General features: G+C 44.8%; 2 long non-coding RNA genes across 2 annotated transcripts; one reads left to right on the forward strand and one right to left on the reverse strand.

Annotated features, from left to right (window-relative positions):
• Positions 1–482: 482 nt before the first annotated feature.
• On the reverse strand, positions 483–15930 carry LOC125700251 (uncharacterized). Its single transcript, XR_007379822.1, has 3 exons — positions 15787–15930; positions 6618–6753; positions 483–629 (listed from the first exon to the last, which is right to left on the reverse strand). It is a non-coding gene; the product is annotated as an uncharacterized LOC125700251 (long non-coding RNA).
• LOC125700249 (uncharacterized) lies at positions 3346–18370 on the forward strand. The gene is made up of 3 exons (XR_007379820.1): positions 3346–3524; positions 10426–12231; positions 17954–18370. It is a non-coding gene; the product is annotated as an uncharacterized LOC125700249 (long non-coding RNA).
• Positions 18371–20358: the final 1988 nt, after the last annotated feature.

Here is a 20358-nt window from a genome sequence, read left to right on the forward strand (position 1 = left end):
GCCTTAATTCCAGTGTATCGGAACTTCTGAGTGCTTTGCCAGTATTAATGTTTAATGATGTTTCTGATGTATTTTTCTGTCTGAACTTGTCTTTCTTTTCTAGATCTTACAGTTCTCAAACAGTGATGTGCACTGGTGCTTTCGCTGCATTCTCACTGCTCCATAGCACATTTACCAGCACACACAGACCTCCACTGCGTACACCGGGGCAGCACCACAGCCACTGCTGAGCTGGGACACTGCAGCTACAGGTGACATTGAGAAATCATGGCATGTGCTCTGAGGTGTTCAGAGGAGACAAACAGCTCCACAGTGAGCAGCACTGTTGAGTAAAGTGCTGGAACTGACTGTCCATAGCAGCTTAATAATGATAGTCCATAATAAGGCACAAAGTGTGGTCAGCACTTCTGTCCCCTCAGCAGCATTTTAGGCACTCTCTTGCTGATGTATGGCTAAAATATAGTTCACCTATATCACCAAAATACATTTGTTCCCATTGGCAGCCTTTTGTGCGTTGCTTACCAAGTCAAGGCTTGCATCAGGGCTTCTTCTCCCATGGGCTCTTCTCAGCAGTGTGACACCGGTGTCCTGGTGCTGCTTCAAGGAGCTGCTCCTCAGCTGAAGGCTAACTGGGATTTAAAAACTGAGGCTGGCAAACGATTTCTGGTAGGAAATTTTCTATAGAGGCAAAGGAGATTAGGAAAGGCAGGAGCAACCAGGGTAGCCCTTTCACAAGCTGTGATGCACTAAGCCCAGGAAGACTCCTATTAAGCGTGGGACCAATTTAGTTGTCCAAGTCCCAAAGCCTACAGAGTGATTCAGAGCAGAGGCCGCCCAGAATGCTCTGAACTGCCCCTGGCAGCAGTTTGTTTGCTTCTGACAGTGCAGGGAGAGTAGGAGCCTCAGCATCCAACTGGGACACAGAATCTGTGGGCCAAAGAAAACCGAACACAAGCAATACTCCCATTCTTCCACAGACCGGGTGCTACTTTGTGTACTCATCAGAAACCAAACTACATTATCACATCCTTGCTGCTAAGGTCAAACCAGTTTCCCCCCATTAAGCTGCAGAACTGACCAGCTTAGCCCTGCCATCTTCATCCCGTGACTGCTCAACTTGCTGGGCTGCCAGCACATGGCCGCAGCATTTTGGAGACCAGCAAGCAGAGGAGAGCAGAGCCAAAGCACCACTGTGTTTAACTTAACTCATGTGCCTTAGTCAATATGCTTTACATATTTATTTTTCCAAGCCTTTCCTGGCCATTAACAGGGACACTTTGCTCATACAAGGCCAGTCACACCACTCATTTAAATTTATGCCTGCTATCAATCAGCACTCATTATCTCATTGCTATGCTGATATTATTATTACAGCTTAGCCTAGCAATTAATTACTAACTAAAAAAAAAACAAAAGCAAAAAACAATTTCAGCAAACTACCCATACAAATCTCATGTAACAAAATATCTTTTGTTCTCCTTTTATTCTTATTAAGACATGCAAGACCACGATAATTTCCCCTGGGTAATATGTTTGCTTCAGCTATGCCTCTCAGGCCTGTATTTCCCTGCTTGCATTTTTGCAAAATTTAACAGCAAACATTTAATACCTTGTTAAGAAACTATAATCCAGACAATAGCGTGTTACTTTGCCATCTCTCAGAGTTGGGAGTAGAGGCAGGCTCCTTCTAATCCAAAGTAACTAACACCAAACAGCACACACTCAGCTAAGGAAAATCCCCCATACTTAACACTCGCCTTCTGAAGCATGGGCCACTCCAGCATCTGGATGCTGAGCATCCTTCCATGCATTATGCAGCCTGGAAGGCACTGCCGTAAACGATAAACCTAATGTAATTTTAATATGTGGTAATTATAAAAGCCAGAATTCTGCGAGCAGGGTGGAAACAAGTTGGTCACTGTTCCCCATTTTCAGAAATCACCAGGACCTCAAAACATGAGTGGGTCAGTGCTTAGTAACCAAACACAGAACGCATTTTTAAATCCTTTTCATTCTTCAAATCAGCAGATTAAATAATATATTTCCATAGCAAAAGTGTTGAGATTATTTCCTAGCATTAGGAAAGAATTGAATATTATTGGTATCAGCTGTAAAATTGAGTTCATCATAAAGCACTCATGAATGAGTTTTGCTCACAGTATTAGATCCAGGGAATGGCATATGGCATATCAAGTAATTAAGACTCTAAAGTGTACATTTAAGGCCTGCTGATAATGACGTTCTTGAGAATGTTGCAATTAATGAGAGAACTGGGCCTTTCATAATCTATTTAAAAGTGGAATATATTATGCACCATGATAAGCACCACAGCAAACAAGCTGTCCAGGCATTTGTTTCCCCTCGGAGCTCAAGAACCCTCTAGGAGGTGAAGGGCCTTCACCGCCACCCATGCCCATGCAATGCCCATGACCAGCCCTGAGCTGCCCCTGTGGCCAGCCTGGGGCAGAGAGGGGCTGTGGAGGGGGTGGGTGTCCTGCACAGATGTCCAAATCCTCTGAATTAAGCAGCAGGATTTTTCCAGAGCCTACCTTCTGCAGCCAGACAGCCACCTGGAACAATTATTTGCTTTGTACGGAGAGCATTTGTCATCCTCCTTTGTGTGCTTTTTAAACTTTTGTGCAAATGTCTTCATCCTTGGAGCTCAGCTCTTGTACAGTCCTGCCCTGTTCTTATTCTTTTCACCAACAACTTATAAATTCCTGAAAATAAGGAATTTTAATGGGAGTGCTGATTCAGCCTGAACTTTGCTGTACCAGCACGGAGTGCATTGAAAGGATGAAATAAAAGGACTTTAAAAACTCCAGCTCTGTGTGTCTGATGATTTTCTCTAGGGAATAACCTGGCAAGTTATCTGACAATACCCATCCAGAGAAGCTTTCGGTTTGCCTGTGTGCCGTGCATGCCAATGAAGTCAGGGATAAACAATCCATGCAGCAAAGAGGTGTATTATTTATGCATCGTCACATCCATCTATATAGAAAATTGGCCCTAAATTAAAAAAGCAGTTATCAATATTGCCTACGTGCTGGCTCCTGGGGAGAAGCTTGAGGAAAGAAGTCAAAATATCAGTAATAAGGACTCTTTTCCTCCTGTCGATGCAAACAAACAGCCTGTGCAACTGGAGCAATGTTTATGTTAGCAAATACCCCGAGGTACTTCACAGAAATCAATCTGCAGAGAAAAATTGCATTAGATAATAAAAATTCAGCAACTCCCAAGCTTGAGCCCAAACCTTACTACATGTCAGGGGTGAAGGGTGAAGACAGAAATGCGGAGGTCAAGGCTTTTAATTTTTCAGAGCGTAGCTCACAGAACGCTGCTCTCTGAGCCCTGAATTGGCGCCAGTTAAAACTCAGTTCGATCAAATCCAAGGACAGGAGAAACTGCAGGAGAGAAAGCAAGCAGAATTGGCTACAAGCTGCAGGAATACGTGTTCAGAGGAAACTTCTGCAGTGGAGCGAACTGGGAGAGAACCACTCACACAAAAACCAAATGACTTGCAGGTAATTTTCCACCTCTTCTTGCAGTGCTTTGCTCCCATCACAGTGCAGCAGGGTTGGAGCACAGCAGCCCGTGAGGAAACCTCACCCCAGTTCTGTGACCCCAAGAAGCTCTGTGCCTTGAAGTGACAGGAATGGAGGGGACAGAAATATGGTTTCAGCATAAAACCAGGCAGGATAAAACCTTGATTCAGGCATTGAATAAAGTAAGGTGTTGCCTATGATGATGGTAATTCGTATGGCTATTCTGCACCTAGAGTGCCTGGCACTGCTGCAGCAGTGAGACTGCCTTTACCCATGGCATCTCCTCTGCTCACCCTGCTCTGTGCCTACAGGCTGCAGGCATGCCATCTTCTTCTGGGCAGGACTGGGCTGTGATGCCCAGCACCATGCAAACTTCCATGTAAGACTTCATCTGCTCTCTTTCTTTCCTCTCTGTCTCAAAAATCACAGCAAAGTTAAACCTTCATTGTACAGAAAGGTTGGGAAATTCATCGAGAAGCTTGAGGGAAGAAGTCAAAGTTGTAAGCGACCCTGAGATCCCTCTGATCCCTCTGAGTTGCTGTGGGGTGTCCATGCTTTGTGCTGCTTGCAGCACCAGATAGAGCTGACAAAATCCAGAGCTTCTGTCCCCAGAGCCCTAACATCTCTTTAGCAATACTTGTGGCCTATACAGGGTATAAGCTGCAGGTTATATGTCCCCGGGGTCTGATGTAAAAAAGCCTTATGCCACTGCATAACTGGGAAAGAGCCAGAAGTGAGCAAAGTGGTATGAAACAGAGATGAAGAGACAAAGTCTTTCCTGAGCGAGAGGTGGCTGTGCTGCTGGAGATGCAGCTCAGGTGAACCATCAAGCTTTTGCTTGCTCATTCACCTCTTCCAATTCTTTTAAGCTCAGGAGGTTTTTCTGCTCACACATGTCCCTGTGAAGCTTTTAATTTACAACAGAAGGAATGATGGTGCTGCTTCTAGTGGTGTCAGACACTGTGAGAGCTCGTGCCCTCTTACCAGGCACCTCTTATTATCAAACAACATCAGAAACCTGATAGTTGGCAGAGAGAGGAGACGAAAAGGGTTGAGGTTAAGGAGAAATGATGGAAACTTTCTTTTCAAATATCAAACTTGTTTTCTGCACCAATTATGAATGAAGATTGCAGTTGGCTTTTGTTCTATTGATTGGAGAAGGGGATGGTGGGTGAAATATAGTGGAAAGGACGTGAGATTTTTACAGAGCTGCTCACATATGATTGATTCATATCACTGAGATTTAGAAGGCTAAAGAAAATCCATACAAAGGATTGCAAGGGTTTTCCAGCTCTCAGAGATCATCAAGGCCATAAATGCATTATTTCTATTTGAAAGGGAAAAAAAAAACCATTGTAAGAGCCCTTGGACTCCAGTACTTCTAGTTGAGCCACTCTTCCTGCATATTTTACATTTCCCCTTGTATTATCAGTCCCTTCTTTGATCAGGTAGCATATCTAGCAAGAGACAAGTTTCCTCTGGGCAATCACTTCCCAGCACACCGGTAGGCTCATACACCATGAATATACCAAGCAAAACCCACACAATAACACTGCAACTGAGTACAGGTAGAAGCAAGTTTAGCCCTCACATTCTTTGAATCAGCCACAGAAGGGCTGTGCAACAGTTGCTTTGTCTTTCAATAAGCTTTTGCAGACTGCCAAGTTTGAGGATCAATTTTATTTTCTTTTAAATGCACTATTTGGCCAGACTGCCTTCCCTTCCCTTCCCTTCCCTTCCCTTCCCTTCCCTTCCCTTCCCTTCCCTTCCCTTCCCTTCCCTTCCCTTCCCTTCCCTTCCCTTCCCTTCCCTTCCCTTCCCTTCCCTTCCCTTCCCTTCCCTTCCCTTCCCTTCCCTTCCCTTCCCTTCCCTTCCCTTCCCTTCCCTTCCCTTCCCTTCCCTTCCCTTCCCTTCCCTTCCCTTCCCTTCCCTTCCCTTCCCTTCCCTTCCCTTCCCTTCCCTTCCCTTCCCTTCCCTTCCCTTCCCTTCCCTTCCCTTCCCTTCCCTTCCCTTCCCTTCCCTTCCCTTCCCTTCCCTTCCCTTCCCTTCCCTTCCCTTCCCTTCCCTTCCCTTCCCTTCCTTTTCCCCCTCCCCCTTTCCCTTTCCCTTTCCCTTTCCCTTCCCCTTCCCCTTCCCCTTCCCCTTCCCCTTCCCCTTCCCATTCCCATTCCCATTCTCATTCCCATTCTCATTATTCTCATTCTCATTCCTCTTCTCCTTCTCATTCTTGTTCTCCTTGTCATTCTCCTTCTCCTTCTTCTTCCACTCCCTCCCCTTCCCCTGATTCACAAGCTAGTTACAGAATCCTTTAGCAGTACAAGCTATTTGTCCCTTGCAGTAATCAAACCCAGTTTACGGCATGGTGCAATTTTGTGGAGGGGCAAGATGAGTGCACAGGTCTTGTACCAGCTGTTAGGCTGTCATCTGAAAACTCCACCCTGGGTGATTTGAGAGATGGCACTTGTGTATGCAGGAATCTTTTCTAGTTGGTGACCCCTGAGTTCGCTATGGCAAAGAGGTGTGCGGTGAGGGCTGCCCACAGGAGGCTACTACTTACATACATCTGTGATACCGATATCTCAGATGGTTCAGTGCCTCCACGACTGAAGATCTCAAAGCATTTCACAAAAGAGACAACGACTGATGAAAGCATTCAGCACACACTTGAAAAGGAATCACAGCAATCTCCAAAATCTTTCTGAGCATCAGGGAAGGGGAGGCACCTACACAGAACTCTAACACTTATCTGCCATAGCTACCAGCTCTGACTATATAAAGCACTCAGAGATTTACATCAGGAGACTTTAAATATAGAAGTCATTTTGTGTAAACTCTTTTCTTCATTGCAGCTCTGAAAAGGGGAAGGAGGGAAAAGCCCTTCTTTTTTTGGACTTGGCAGGAAAAAAGCAGTTAAGTAAGCAAATACTATAAAATGAAAATCTTAAAGTGATTACAAATATGAAAGGAGCGAATACCAAATTGAAACAGCCGTTTAATCAAGATAAAGCACTGAAATCCAGCAATTGGCCTCCTTCCATGATCCTGTAGAGCTGTGCAAAGGAGGCAGCTTACCGTGCTATAACCGATCTCAGATGCTCTCTGCTGACTGCGATACCCCAATGTCTTCCACTCTTCACAGCTTTTCACATGCAAAATGACTTCCTTTATGGATCACCCTTGATGTAAAGTGGCTTTAATTATTCAAGAACTGAAATAAAGATGAAAAAGTAATTGCATTTTAATTGCTGTAATAATGGCAGGAAGCTGCACTGTGACTTAAATAGTGAGAAACGAGAGATGAAGAGTAAGACTACTTCTGCTAAGATGCTATTTCTTCAAACGCAACTTGTGTGCATTTTGCCCAAGTCTCACGTTATTCCCCCACCCCACAACCAGTCCCACTAGTAAATGCCAGGTTTATCCTTAAGCTCCCGAGACAGTTTGTTCTGTTAGACAGCGATACCTACAAATAGGAGCTTTTTACCATAAGCAATTTTAAGCCTGAAGGATTTTCTTGTTATTTACTGATACCAAAGTGCAGCTTATCACCACGAGGTGCCTGCCTACCCTAAGCACCCACAGGCTGTGCATAGCAGCCCGCTGTCTCTTGGCATGTTGGGGCTGCAGTGAGGATGTTCCATGGCAGGAGCTGGCACCCACAGCTGGGCAGACAGCGAGGCACTGGCCAGGGAGAAACATGCTTGGTTTTCCTTGGCATATGCCATCAGCAATATAGAGCCCCCAGGATTTGGAAATGGGAGGGCAATAAAAAGGAACTGCTTTCTCTTCACTGCACGTTCTGTATCCATGCCAGTAGGAACAAACTCTCCAGCAGCAGTGGGAAGCAGCATCACCCTGCAGCCCCAGGCTAGAAAGCATCAGGACCTGAACAAGACTGACACCACCGCCACTTTGGGAATTAGTGTGAAACCCATTGATCAATATCCATGCATCCCCTCCAAACATCTGTTATCACACAGACAACTTTTCCTTCTGCACGAGGAAGTTTTCTGCTTTTGTTACCATCTCTGTCACAACAGGAGCTTTAATCCCTCACACCAGCTCCTGCCTCAAACCAGAGAGCTCGCTCTCTCGCACACGATCCCTCCTGTGACTGCACCATTCAGCAACACAAAGCCAGACAGAACAAGCTCAGAAAAGGAAAAGATGCAGCTGGAATATAGAGTGAAGCTATTGACTTGTTGTGCCAGACGCTGGCTGCAGTTAATTCCAGATGTGAGCTGAACAATAACTAAAATCCTATACTTTATCACCTTTTAACATATCTGGAGAGATGTCCAAACAATTGCTTTCAGTGAGTGATTTCAGGCAGTCATTAGCCTCACACAGGGAGAACACAGATAAATACACAGAATAGTCTATTGTAAGCACATGAAATCCATCAAAAGAATTTTTAAGAATCAGTCTGTTACATAGTGGGGAAGCAAACTCCCTTTTGTCTCTCACCCTCCTCTGCCTCTCCCACTATTCCTTTTTCTCTTTCAACGCTTGTGGTTCTCAGTAGGAGCTCAGTGCTGACAGTGGCTATGCAGTATTTCTATCAGCAGCCCAAAGAGAAGCGTCAGGGTTATGAAGATGTTACTATTTGGGGGTAGCTTATCTTTGCTGGAAGAATCATTCATTCAAAATGCAAATCATAACATAAGCAAATCCCCCTATTTATTAATTAATTGCTCATTTAAATCAAAGTGAAATACACCACGTATTGGCTGTGCCTCAATAGGTTCCTGTTGTGGGAGTACTGCACTGCTGGAGCTGCACTAAGCACTTCCCTCCAGGAAGAAGAAGAGCACTAAGTCACATCGTGCCCCTCCCAAAGCCCCCACTTGTCCAGGACACTGTCAGCCTGACCAGGGCAGCCAACCTCTGTGTGCAATGCCAAAATACAACACACTGCACAGGGGGAGCTGTGGGATGAGAGAGAGCTTATTGGAAAAAAAAAAAAAAGAAAAAAAAAAAAAGCAATAATGAAGTAAATATTACAGACATTCTTCAGTCCCATGTAATGGGAATGCCACCATAGTAAAGTCTGAATTACAACTTGCATTCAAAAGTAGGAAGAAATTACTCTACTGCACATTTCAGTGAATGAAATTCATTTCATGAATTAGCATATGTTGCTGTGAGACAGTCTGCAGTTCCAGAGGAAGCTGAACCTTGTGTGCATGGGTTTAAAAAATCTTTGTTTTTTGTTTTTTGGTTTTTTTTTGGCAAAGGAAATACTCTCAAGGGTTCCTCCCTTTCTTTTCCCAACACCATCAGGGAATGCTGCCCAAGGGCAGCCCAGATCTCGGCTGGAATACAGGAATGTGGGGCAGCCTCGTAACACTTTCTTCCTGAGCAGTTCTCACAGGATCAGTGGGGTTTCAACTTCACTGTTAATGAGACACATCCGAGCTCTGTCTCTTTAGCACCCTCACAAGAAACACCCTTGCACTGACTGAAAGATGCTTCAAGAACAGGCAAGGTCTTCTCCCTTTACACAGAGATGATTAGACCCTATTTGTGGATGCTCTGAAGGGAAATGTTCCCATGTGTTGCAAGAGCTCCCAGAGAATGTTTTATACCTCCCTTAAATGACAAATCACCTTTAGTAATCGTGACATTGTCAGAGTGACCTGAAAGAAGGGTGCAGGCACGGCACAGCAAGGCACAGCAGGCTTTGGTCTCACAAACCAGCTCTCTCCCAAAGCACCCTCATTCTTTCTGTTCCTCTTTCAAATACAAATAAAATACTTGATTGTTACCATTAAAAATTCAGCAACTATGCTGTTTAAGCCATCAAACCTATTGCAAACAAAGTGCTAACATATTTTAAAGTAATGAACCAAGCACAGTGTCTAATAACGAGGCCATCTCATTGTTCTTGGCAAGTGCTGTAGAGGGATGAAATTATATCTGTGACAAGGGACATCCCTTAATTTGAATATCAGCTCTACTAAACAGAAAACAGCAAATGCTCTACCTACCACCTGATAGCATGAAAGGAAATACTTGGTATGGTCAGTACACGAAAAGGGGGCAGAATAATTCCCTGCCTCTCCAGGAAGCTGCAGAAGTCACACATGCTTATGGGGAAATTTAACTGAGCCTATGGAGATTTATTCTGTGAGAATTTTCCTTTCTTCATGGTAGTTGTTTGGAGCTTCTTTCCAGTTTCTCATTATGAAAACAATTATTCAGAGGGGAAAATAGCATCATACAGATGCTATGTAAACAGTAAATTTTGGAGGAGTAAGAGAACATGGCAATTTGGTTTACAGGTGAACAGACAGGAGAATGAAAAGGAGTAGCTCTCATGAGGAGATGCCACCTCAGGAGCTAACACAGCTCTCAACACCCAACTCCCAAGGTCAGGCTGGACAGGGCTCTGAGCAGCGATGAAGCTGTAGGTTTATGTTCATTGCAGGGAAGTTGGACTGCTTGGTCTTTAAGGATCCCTTCCAACTCAACAATTCTATGATTCTAAAGGGAACACTTGCACAGAAAGCACCATCAAACAGTTAACAGCCTCGTGATGCAGCAGGTTTCACTGTCACTAGCCACCCCAGAGCAATGCAGGGACCAGCAAAGTGAGTAGCAGCAGAGTGAGCATGCAAAGAGCTGGGAGGTTAATTAGCTTGTGATTTTAATTAATTTGCCATTCCTAATAGATGCTACAGATGCAGTCCTGAAGTGTTGCCTATTGGCAGAGTAAATTTATTATGTGTCGAATGAGCAGCATATGCGTGTCCTGTGCATACACAAGCACAGATCTCCTGGGACCTGTTTCCCTGGTGGGAAGTATCCAGGTGTGCCCCATTCCCCCCTGTTCATACAAGTGGGTTCCTGCCCCTGCACTGATCTCTTGTTCTCCCAGAGCACAGGCACTGTCCTGGTTTAAAGCATGAGAATGTAGACAGATGTCCATACGGGTTTGAAATCAGCATCTTGGACAACGTCTGCAGCACTGGGCTTATGGTTTGCAGTTGCCACAGGTAAGGAAATGGGCATTGATATCCCCTGCACCCTTGTGAGAGTTGTACCACAGACAGCAGAGTTTAGCCCCAGAAATTAGTGTCTTTCCACTCTGAAATGTCTGCCATGCTTACTACAGGGTCAGGTACTGCATTGCTTACAGGCAAGCCAGTGATCTGTGGTTTAGCACAGGGCAGCTGCTCCCTTGACATCATTGAGGGTGGTCAGAAAGCCAGCACCAGGCAAAAAACTATGTTTTAGTTTCCTCATCATCATCTGAGGAGGAGGAGAGGAGAAGGAACAGGTGAGACAATCAGAACTGAATGCTTCCAGCCATAATTAACAGCAAATCTCAGCGGCACACACAGAGAGCTCTGTGACACCCACATGGAAGAGCTTGTTTAGGATGGAATGCTGGCCTCGGGGTCTACTGTCAGCTGGGAATATTGATGTGATTAACAATGATTTGATTTGGATATCAATGCAAGGGAGATTGTTTGCTTGCTTTGTCCAATTTAGTCCATGAAATATTGGCTTCACTACAGGGAGAAATTCAGCTGAAGCAGGAAGGGGAATTTGAGGAGGGGTGGAGTGGGGAGTGTTTGTTATTTTGTCAGACATCCGTCTGGATTCTAGATGGTGAAAACTTGAGCATTCAATCAAACGTTTTATATGTGCCTATAATAATCCAAACAAAGGAACAGCTGACAGCTCATGATCATTTAAAGATAGAGCGATTTCTATTTAGCAATCTTGTGACTGCATTTTCTGTATCTACGTGCAAGGCTTCCTAATCATTATGTGGGTTTTGTTGCAATTTGGCTGCAAATGAAACACAGTGAATTTACAGGAAGCCCAACAAAACCAGTCAGTATTTAAGAGGAATATTAAGAAGCCATTCTCCTGGGCCGCGCAGCCAAGAGGCTGCAAATGCCATTGCTAGGTATAAATGGTTGAGCTTCTGTCTTAATCCTATCTATATCTGGAGAAATCTTGTGATAATTCATCACAGACAATGTGTATTAGAAAGAAGAGACTTTTTTTTTTTTTTCATTTTATTCCCAGTAAATTGTTTCTCTTGCATTAGCTCCAGGGAGCCTCCATCAGTGGCTTCTAGGAGCAGTGCAAGGATCCCTGGGTTTTGTGGAGTGGGTTGGGAAGCAAAGCGGTAACTGATAAATGGTCTCTCCTGATATGAATATGATTTTTTCAAATATGTGAAAAGCTTGCTCATTAAATCCTGGATTCCATCTTAGGGTACAATTCTGACACACTAACATTGCTGAGTAGCCACTTTTTCCAGACAAAGCACTGTAAAAATCAACACAAGAAGAAACAGCAAACATCACATCAGAGTTGAAAGCTCATTGTCTTAGCATTGCCCTTGGGAAATTTATCCTCCTAAAAGCACCAGCTTTGTCACTTATGATGTAATTATGTCATCACTCACTGTGGGAAATGGATGATTTGCCCTCCCCTCTTCCATACTCATATTTACCATGAAATGCTGAGTCATGTCCTGAAGCAGTGATTGAGCACCTGGTGAGAAGGCAGGGCCCACCCAGAGGAGCTCAAGTGTATGCAATGTACCTGAGTGACCAGAAGGGATGGAGCCAGGATCCGCCCCTTTCCAGACTTCATTTAAGGGTTGGCAGTGGAAGTGAGGATATCTTGTTGGAGACCCCTGTGTGTTGGACGATTTCTGAAGGTAAGCAGTTGTTTTTTTTTTTTTTTTTTTTTTTTTTTTTTTTTTTTTTTTTAATCTACGTCTGCTGCATTTGGGCTTGTCCTTGTTTGCTGCAGCTAACTCCACTATTATTGCTGTACTTTCCATCATATTATAGCATTACACTGTAAAATGCTTTGTCTCTCTGTTTTGTTATACTGGAGCTGCAAGAATCTCCCTGGCTTGAATTGAGACTGGGTGTTCAACATTCAGTCAATTCTAAACAAAGAAACCTTATGAAGCATGACAGCAGACAGCTCTGCCTTCTACATGGGTTCTTTGCAGAGCTGTGGGCTGTGAGAAGACCACAGGAGATAGGTTGTAGCAGGCAGTGTTTCTTGGAAGAAGGCTGGCTGTCAACTCCCACATTCCATCACACCTCTCTTTAAGCCCAAATGGAGGTGCTGGTGGCTGAGTCCCTATAACTCTGATCAGGCAGATTGCTGAGAATTGGCTTACTGAACAGCACATAAGGGAGAAGTACTGCTCTTGTATGTAAGCCTGCATGGCTTATTGAAGCCACCTTGTCTTGGATACCTGCTGTTTGCTTACACACATCCCTGGGTGGAGCTCATCTCCTTGCCTATGCCATCCACAGGCCCAACTTCTCTGTAGCAGTTGTTCTTACAGACTCAAACTTCAGTTCCTTGGAAAGTCTTCCCCTGCCTGACCCAGGCCTTGATTTACCAAGACCCAAATATTTCCTTTCAACACAGGCTTCGTGCACAACATCACCAGCGTGGCTTTAGCATGCTTGTGTCAGCTTGGTCTCTTTCACTGGATGCATCCCACTAGCAGAGGCCTCCCAGAACCACTGGGAGTTCTGCGTGGTGCAGGCATCCCTTGCACCACTATCTGAAACTCAGAATAGCTCCAGAGTGAAGCAGGTGCCAGGACATCAGCTTATAGAAGATGTTCTGCTGCTTAGTACAGATCAACACATTTTACATACAAAAGCACTGAATGGAAACATTGTGTTAGTCTATATTTGGACAGTGGGCAATACCAATGTAATCCAAAGGGAAGTAGAACAATCAAACGAGGAAAAAGACATCAGCACTGAGGCTGAGACCAAACTGCAGCAGTTAGCAAGTTAAAGTGACTGCAGCAGTTTGGGCTGTGATCTCCTTGGACCTTACAGCTTTTCCACTAACCTTTTCTCTGCACTAAATTCCTCACACTAGTCAATTTGAGCAGTGATTCAATTCACTGCGGTCTCCTCCCTGATTCATTGCTGAAGCAATTCTTCAAGAAAGGTTTAGCATTTAAAACAAAATGTTCTGCCTTTTGAGATGGGATGCAAACCCCAGCTGGTCACAACTGCTCAGACTTCAGTTATCACAAGTGAGATCCATCTGATGCATCTGTATCTGGGCAGTGTGATGCTATCCTTCAGCCTCTTTGTGCAGCTATTCAGCAAGGCTCTTTACCTCACTGCTGTGTACCTGTGATATTTAGATGTTTTTGTTCACATAAAAAGAACATTACTCTGAGCTGGACAGTGGCCGTAGCTTTTCAGATCCCCCGAATAATTCTACAATTGCAATTATTAAGTGGAGTAGTTCTGCAGTGTGGGTAACAAAGGACACTGCTCTGGGCACAGCCATTGAGCATTTTTGGGTGCTTCTGTGCACTGAGAAGAGGCAGCTCTACCCACAGGAGGGCAGTGCTGGGAGAGTGGTTTCTGTTTCAGTAAATGCTCTCCCAGCAGAGCACATGGAGGGCTGCCTCCTTCCCTTGTATTTTACCAGGAAGGTTGGCCAGGGGCAGACATGCAGTGCAAGTTCCCACTGCACTTATCCCTCTGCAGTGCCAAAGCCCTTCAGCCTCTGTGTCACTCTGAGCCAGATAAAGACTTTCTTTTGCCAGAATCAATACAGGCCCCCTGGCCTTGCACCCATGAGGATGCTCTGCATGGGCCTAGTGCTGACCCAGCAGCTACCCAGGCTTTAGGCAGGCCCAGCTGCAATTAATTCCATCACTATTCAGAACTAATACCATTGCTGCTGGTAGAGCAATAGCTGAGCTATATCCAGGCTTGCCCACAGCACAGGCTCTTGGCTCAACTATTAAGGTGTTTGCCCTGTTCTTACTGGCATCAGCGCTGCTGACAGAAAGCAAGCAATGCATTTCAATAAATCCAGAGAGCTGTGTTTGGCCTCCCAAGCAGCTCTGCGGTCAGCTTAGTGGAAGCGAGCTGCATGCTGCTGCAAGGCGGCTTCTTGGGGACAGGGGAAGGAGATGCAGTGAATATTTAGGAGGTTCAGTTGAGCAGCCTCTGTGTAAACAGTCTCTGAAGCAAAGGCAACTGCAGAGCTCTTTGGATTAAACAAGCCTGAGAGCACTAAATGTCTTCTGCAGAACCCAGGGAAGGAATAGGACAATTCCCAGTGCCAGTCAGTGGAAGTAACAGTTCTGAAATCACCCTTTGCTGTCTCTGTCCCCTTCTTCCAATGCCACCTGTAAATTCTCTGTGAAAACAAAGATTCTTAGAGTAAAATGCCTTCCTCCTTTACAAATTCCATCTGTAGAATTGACAAGCATTCATTTCCCTGATTTTTATTTTTATTTTTCCTCCTAAAAATATTTGATAGATACTTTGCATCTCATCTCCCAGAGGTCCACACCTCCGCTTTCTCCACTTCCCCTTTCCCTCTCCTAATGAGAGCAGCCCCTCACAGACACCAGCCCCCAAGCCTGCTCGGCACAGCCTCGGTGTTGCATTCCTGCCCTCTAGCGCACGGCGAGCTCAGCTCTTCTTGCTGCTCTGAGAGGGAAAAAAACCTCAGTATGAACCCTGGGTTTAAGGCTTTCATGCTATCTGTTCTCAGTACACAGGATGGTCATCTCCCTATGTTTCCGAAGCAGCAGAACCCCGTGGCAGGAGGCAGGTCATCAATAGCTCCTATAAATGCTTGTGCTCGAATGAATATGTGCATTTTCTGTTTCTCATCCAGTTTTGAGGAATTCGCATCAGAGAGCTGGGCTTTCTCACAGGGGGCCTCTATGAAGCTGGGTTTGTTTAACTAGAAGTTCAGATAACTTCTCCCCCACTGCCAAGGATGTGAGCTGTAAGGGGAAAGAAACAAATCCTGAAGGAAAGCAAAAGGAAAAGTAAAAAAAATATGGAACCAGAGAACTCATGGTAAGCCAGGAAGAAGCAATGAAAGTTTTCAGGCTAGCTAAGAGAATTAAAGAGGAATTTCCAAGTTACCCCACCAACATTTGATTTATGCAAGGCACAGACCCTGTTGATGTGAATCTCCCAGTATCAGTCCCTGTTGTCGTGCTCGTCCAGCTGTTAAAAGAAGCCTTTGGATTGGTTGGACTTTAAGACCAACCAGGAAAACAGCAAAGCACAGCAAGTTATGCCGTGGTTTCTGACTTATCTTCCTGGGTGCCTCTGTGTGAATCAAAATGTTTTCTCTTAAGCCAGAAATATTTGTCTCATGGTATGACTGTATTGCTACAGTGTCCTGAAGTAGAGGGAGTGTTAATACTATTTTAATCCCAAGCTTTGCATTAATCCTGCAGTACCTCCAGCATATGGATGGAAGTGCATTGAGGCCATGTATGTCTGTGTGCTGCACGTGGCAATTTCCAGAGAAGGCAAAGGAGCTTTAGTCCTCCAGGCTGACAGAGTTCCTCCCAGGACCTGGTAGAAGAGAGGACAGACATGAGTGTATGACATCCTTTTAGCTCTGTGCTCTGTCCCCTTCCCTGCTGTGCTGGCCTGTAACAGACTGTGCTGGTGCTTGGCAAGGCTCTGCCCTTCCGTGTGAGTTCACTTCTGTGCCAAGGGCATGCAGAGCTCTGCACATCCTGTCAGCTGTAGCTGAAAAAGGGAAATGTTACAGCGTAGAGCTGCTAACAGCTGGATCCAGCCCTGAACCCAAGCCCTATGTTTCCTTTTTGCCTATTAATGCCTCATAGCACATTGCATGGCTTGGACTAGGTGATCCCTTTAGAACTCACCCAGCCTTATTTTCTTTGATTCTTCTTGTCTTATAGAACCATAAGTTTCTCCTCCCAGTACAGACATACTTTCAGTCCTTTTGGCAGCTTTTCTAGCCTCCGTTAGATCTTCACAACCCTGAGCAAAGTGTGGTTGCTTTACTACAGGCAATGGTCTGCAAAGTTTCCTTATTTAAATTAATCTCTTTCATAGTCATGCAGTTCCAGAGCCATGCTTGTCCAATAGGCATAGATTCCTCTGTGTTTGGTCCTTCTCGTCTGATGACTGCAACAGGTGTGCCAGGTGGACCATACATGGGCTGCTCATTGCGTGGGGAGACTGCTTATCATCTGAAATGCAGAGTGGGAGGGCTGCAGGATGCTGAGCATTTCCCATCCCTTGCATGTTTTCTTTTAGATGTACTGTCAGATGTGATCAGTTCAACTTTTCCTCTATAGATAAGTATAAAGAAACACAAAAATCCTCTCTAAGTACCTTGATAACACCTCCTCAGCTGCTTCATTATTACCTATTGTGAGGCATTGCCAAAAAGAAGAGCATTTCACTGTGTGTGTCAAGTGGTTTGGACGAAAGGTGCGGATGCTCCATTACACAGACTTGTGCTAGCCCAGGAGCATGCCTGTCTGCACCTCAGGTGTCTTCCAGCAGCAAACCAGCAGCTCCATACCTGCCCAGGTGAAAAAGAGCAAGAGTGGCAGGATGGACATGCTCCTACAGCCATCAGGGAACAAAGTTCCCTGCCACAGTACTGAGAACTGCTGATGGGGGGGGGGGGGGGAAGAAAAGCCCTCTCTGTTGAAGCTGTAATTACACAAATCCCTTAGATGAGTTTATGTCAAAACCATTGGTCAAGAAATAGTATTAATGAGGCCTAATCCACACTTCGGAGGCACTAGAACATAACACCATGGCTCAGGGGGTTTAAGGCAGTGGAGTGCAAGGCTTCCTTAATTTTATCCCTGTGATTTTGAAGGCTCATGTCTGCGGAGAAAAAGAAGAGGGAAGAAAACAAAGAACAAAAAATTCAGCAGCTTTATGAATTTAACCCCATCAGGTGGAGCTGACACACTGAGATGGGTGGGAGGTTGCAAACTACTGTGGCTGAGCCCAGGCAAATGCAAGTGCCCCCTGGAAGTTGTACCTTTGTGAAGAACTGTTGAACTATCACTAAATAGGCTAACTGCAGGCACATCTATTTGCTTCTCCCAGAGCAGGCAGACACCTGAGAACTGCATTGACAAAGAACTAAATAAATTATCTGGATTATTTACTGTGGAAAGGCAAAGACTGGCAATGCTCCAGCCGAGTCAGCCCTATCCAAACATGACTGTGCCCTTCCACCTGCCATTACAGACAGCCATCTGTTAGCAAGGGCAGAAGGCTGGGGAGGAGCAGGCAGTGGGAAAGTGCCTCAGGTTGTGGGCTCTCTAGGGTTAAAGCAACCAGAAGAATCTTAAACAAAAACAAAGAGAAGACCAATTAAAAAATAAAAAAAAAATAGAGCTAAGCGGCAGCTCTCGCAACAAAAAAAGCAGTTCCAAAATTAATGAGATTTTGATAACCTCCTTTAAAAATTGAATATTTCCATTTTAAAATGTACAAAGACTAAAATCTTCATAAATATCCTATTAAGAAACTTCTGCCGCTGTTTTAGAGTTTCAATTGAAATACAGCGCATGGAGGTTGCCATAGCGACAAGCACATTTTTAAATAACTGTTTTTCATCAGAACAGCTGCAGCATCATGCAGAAAGGAGGGCGAAGAGGGGAATCTGGAAGGAGTCCGACCAACTTCAAGCTCCTAATCAAGCGGCTCCGAGATCTTCACAAACACAGACTGGGAACTTTTAATACGCTTTCTGCTTTTTTAAGAAAATGCTGCCCTTCGTTACTTGGCAGCAGCCCAGCAAACACTGTCAGCGCTGCATGAAATCTCAGTCAAGAGAAGAGCTTTGTTTTCATGCAAGAAAAGATAAAATTTTCTACTGTTGAAGCCCTGCCATGCTGAAGCCCAGAGCTGTGGCCTCAGGTCTGCTCTGGGGGCTCTCTGTGTGACCCGGCTGATTGGCAGCAATGTGCCCCAAAGTGCCTTGTGAGCCACAGATATCTGTATCTACAGCCCTTCCACGCTGAAAGCACAGAAAGGTGGAGATGTGAAAAACAAGGGAAGCTGTCAAATGTTAACAGTGTGATTTGGGAGTGGGAGTGGTTTAGGTGGTCCTTCTTGCTGTGGGATTCGTCATTTTGCTATCTTGCAAAGCCTTTTGCTGGCGGGAAGAGGCAGAGCAACTTTCTGAGCAGCAATGCAACCAAAAAATGGACATCTCTGCACTGTGTGTATCTGTTCAGAGGCGGATGGGCTGTGAAGAGACTGATGGCCTCCTTTACACTAATGCTTTTCAACAAGTGATATTAACTATGGCAAAATTCCTAGAAAGCTTCAGATAGATTCATTTTGTGTCCTCAGCCAAGTATGTCCCTGTATCTTGGTCTATAAAATGAGAATAAATAAATAATAAAACTTCTCACAGGAATACAAGGAGACTCAAGCCCAATAATAATTGAATTGCTATCTATAGAAAGTAGAATTGCATGGCTGTTTGTTTTTTTTCTGAAGAACAAATGAATGGCCACTATTTAATACATTCTTGTGAACCTGCATGGATCATCACGATGGCAACTGTTGTCACACAGGCTGCTTCATTTGTCTGTGAACTGCTCCTAGGAGGTATGGGCTGTATTGCACAGCATGGGGCTGTGCCTGCATGTGTGTGGGGCAGAGCTGGAGGTTCACAGGTCAGAGCAGATATGTACCTGTAGAGACAAATCTGAGCACAGCTTATGTTTATTGCAAATCTGATTCAGAAGTTTCCTTCTTGTCTTGAAATGAAATAGCCGCCTTTCCCAATGATTGCCTGTGCTTGTTCCAGTATGTATAGGAGGCAGCTGACAACAAAATGTTGGGAATATAAATGAAAGGGAAACAAAGGTGAGGAAAGTTAAAGAAAGCCTGAAAAAAAAAGAACAAAAAAAAATTAAAAGAAATGGAAGTAAAAAAATTCTATCTTTTCAGGTTCTTTTAACAAATTACATTATTTGATCAATCCATATATTATCTTTAAATGCTGAGGCAGTGTGAATCCTATTTTTAGCAAAGAAAAGGAAGAAAAAGTGAAACAAATCTGTCCCTCTTGCTCAAAACCAGATGCTTAATGGTAGCCAGAGGCATCTTGGTGCCCCAGCAGCTTTCAGCTGCCTGTGCCCATTGCTCCTCCGCAGCTCAGCTGCAAGCATACAGAAAATGGAAAGCAAGGATGGCTACCAGAGAGACAGCCTAGCAAATATTTTTCAGAGTAACTTCAATCTAATGTAAATTGAAAGAGCATCTCTGTATCAGTGTGAAAATAGGCTGGTAGAGATTCCAGTGAGCAGAGCTTTCTGTACTCAAGAACATGCACGCTGTCAAAGGGAGAGGCCTTCCAGGACGTCTGGAGCTAGCAGCTTTTCTCATGTAGGCCTTTCTTTTCTTAAAAAAAAGAAAGAAACAGAAGATAAAAAAGGCACAACCTGCTGTATGGCAGGGCTGCCAGGAAAACAGATTGTGAGTCACTGAAAGCTGCTGACCTTAGCCAGCGCATTGCGACTCCATGGCTTTCAAACCCTGCTGTTTCCTTCCCAAGGCAGACGAGAGGCTTGTCAAAGCTGTAGTTTCCATATATACACATGCACAGTCATGCACATATTAAAGCGCTATTTCTCTCAGCTGTGCAGACATCAGGATTACTGAACCTGACATAAACTCATCATTTTCCTGGAAGCAAAAAGGGCTGCTAGCCAAAAATGGATGAGCTGCACTTGGCAGCAGCTAGCTTGTCTTGGGGTACCAAAGGGTAGCAAGCACAGAGCCTTCTGCAGAGCAGTGTGCAATGTGTAGTCACCCTTTAGAAAGTGCCTGAGATCATTTGCTGAGCAGAAATACTAGTCTGCAGCTGGCACCCACCCCTCTCCCACCAGCACCCACCAGGCAAGGTGCACACAGTATCAAGAACGAAGGCAGAGGCTTTCATGGGGTAGGAGGGAGCGAAAGGGACCAGTGGTTGGTCAGCAAGTGGGGACAGAACGTCAGCCAAGGGA

Source organism: Lagopus muta, chromosome 14 (assembly GCF_023343835.1).
Source record: "Lagopus muta isolate bLagMut1 chromosome 14, bLagMut1 primary, whole genome shotgun sequence".
NCBI classification, from domain to species: domain Eukaryota; kingdom Metazoa; phylum Chordata; class Aves; order Galliformes; family Phasianidae; genus Lagopus; species Lagopus muta.